The sequence below is a fragment of the Aegilops tauschii genome, chromosome 5 (genome assembly GCF_002575655.3).
Source record: "Aegilops tauschii subsp. strangulata cultivar AL8/78 chromosome 5, Aet v6.0, whole genome shotgun sequence".
In the NCBI taxonomy this organism is placed as follows: domain Eukaryota; kingdom Viridiplantae; phylum Streptophyta; class Magnoliopsida; order Poales; family Poaceae; genus Aegilops; species Aegilops tauschii.
The window spans coordinates 211923839-211926296 of NC_053039.3; the positions used below are offsets into that span (position 1 = coordinate 211923839).

The window sequence follows — 2458 nt, forward strand, 5'->3', positions numbered from 1 at the left end:
GTTGCCTCTAAACTTCGGTGAAAGACCCGCAGTGTACAATACTCCATTTGCTGCAACCTCTAACATTTAGCCCACCATAAATTAAAATATATATTCCTGTCTTGACCAGATGAGCGTGCAAACTAGAATCACCAGGATGACAGGTAGGGCTAGAAGATTATTTTAATCAAAAGAATATAGCATGGAGCCGACCCCAACGATTTTAAGATTATAGGCACGGTACAAGCTATCCTAGACTACTCTACACATGAAACTGCCACACGAGCGTCCGGGCTGCGCTTGGCTCTTCGCCTCTTCGGGAAGTCGAACAATGGCCCTGTTTGGATACTCTAACTCAGTTAGAGGTTAGAGTTAGATTCTAACCCTGAACTAACCCTGAACTAACTCTAACCAAAAAGGTGTTTGGATAGCAGGGTTAGATGGAGCGCGGATACGGCGAGGCACCTTCACGGGCAGTGCGAGAGGGAGGGAGGGAGAGGACAAGAAGCTTCGAGGAAGTGAGGAGGGATATGCCTCGGGAAGAGCGAGAGAAAAAGGTGTTTTTTAGTGGTCTTGAGAAGAACTAACCCAAGTAAGCACCTCTTGGGTGGGTTAGAATTTTTGGATGAGTTAGATGCATCTAACCCAAACTGACCCTCCTGTTTGGATATTTTTGGGTTAGTTGAGTCCAAACTAACCCAAACTAACTCTAACCCGTGGATTCAAACAAGGCCAACGATGGAGTACTACTGCAATGGAGGAGTACTACAGTATGCTTCTGGTCATCTGACACCGATTGAACTGCTGCATGTCCACCGCGTACGGGAGGGAGAGCGTGTAGCGAACGAAAGCTTCTCCTAGTCCTCCCAGCCACCATGCTCATGGGCGAGGGAGGGACGCAGCTTCATTGACTTACTGCTCCTGCCTTTGCGTCCATGACAGGTGGGCCCAACAGGTCGGTGGCCCACCTGTCATGCAACCAAAGGCAGGTGCGGTTAAGGCGAGAGGGCGTTGTAGTAATCAAACTTCTCGGTCTTGTATGAGTTGACGCAACACATCAAAGCACTGCACTCGATATATTTCAATAATTTGCGTTTACCGATGCGTTAATTACAACGCATGCATGCCGTGACTCTCCTTTTGATACTTGCATGTGTTGATTTAATGCACCTTGAAGTAGTATGAATATGTGACGGTAAAGCTTTGTAATGCCCCGGGCCTAATAAAGCAAGAGATGGTTGTGCACGAGGAGGGCGAGATCATGCAGACGGAACAGGACCCGACGATGGAGCTCTCTATGGTCTTGATGGACCTCACCTTGCTCCACTGCCCCTTGTGCCTCCGCCCCTTGAAGCCTCCAGTGTATCAGGTTCGAGTACACCTCGTCCGTTCGGCTGATCGAGCAAGGTGCGGGTTTCTTGATTGATGTGTTGTTCGATTGATTTGTGAAGTGCAAGGGAGGCACCTGGCTTGCGCGGACTACCGCGTCGAGCGCCCCGGGAACCAGCGGCAGTGCCAGAAGTGCGAGCGCGGTGGTGGCTTCGACGTGCGGAACACGGCGGTGGATGCCGTCCTCTCCTCGGTGAGGGTGGAGTCCCCGCACGAAGGCTGTGGGCTCTACGTCACTTACCACAAGCTCGTCGATCACCAGAGCATGTGTCCGCTCGTGCCCTGCAAATACCCCGTGCTCGTCTGCGGCTACGAAGGCCTGCCGCCGGTGCTCTCCCACCACATCAGCACCATGCATCCCATGCCCGTGCACAGGATCCAGTACGGTAAGGCGCTCCAGCTGCAAGTGCCACTGTTGGAGCCACGGCTCTTGCTGTTCGCGGAGGAGGATGGCCACACGTTTTTCTTGGTCGGCGGCGTGCTCGACATCGGCGCGCCTATCACCGTGTCGGTCGTCTGCATCAAAGCGGGGGCGTCCCCACTGCCGCACTACGTGGCCAAGCTGTGGGCGAACGGCCCGCCGGGGGAGCCCAAAGGCAGGACCGACGCCATCAAGGTGGAAATGGAGGTGAGAAGCAGCAGGGATCCCGACGACGTCGCCGTGCAGGAGCTGACCTTCTTCATAGTTCCGCCCAAGCTGCTGGCTGGGGCTAAGCTGGTGTCCCTCCACATTCAGATTGACAAGATCACGTCCTAAATGATTCTACAGTGCCTTCTGTTTATCTTAGTAATATGCTAATATAGGGGTTAGCTCGGTCTACTTTAGCTTAAGAGATGGTGGGTTTTGGTGGCGATGCAGCAATTACCTCGACATCAGATCAACAGTGAAAGTAATTTCGAACAGTCGAATGGATATTTTGTGTCTGTTGGATATAAAGATCCTTTGGGTAAGAAGTAACAGTTTATATGCTTTTTTTCGAAACGGAACAGCGATACTAGTATAATTTTTGTTGACATGCACTAATATTTTTGAAACGGACGTCGGGCTATAGCTAGAAGGGCAGTTGGGACGCGACATCAGCCCATACCG

The 2458-nt window shown here is 51.8% G+C and overlaps 1 pseudogene; it reads left to right on the plus strand.

Annotated features, from left to right (window-relative positions):
• The first annotated feature begins 1213 nt into the window (after positions 1-1213).
• LOC120963912 (uncharacterized) lies at positions 1214-2125 on the plus strand (annotated as a pseudogene).
• The last annotated feature ends 333 nt before the right edge of the window (positions 2126-2458 follow it).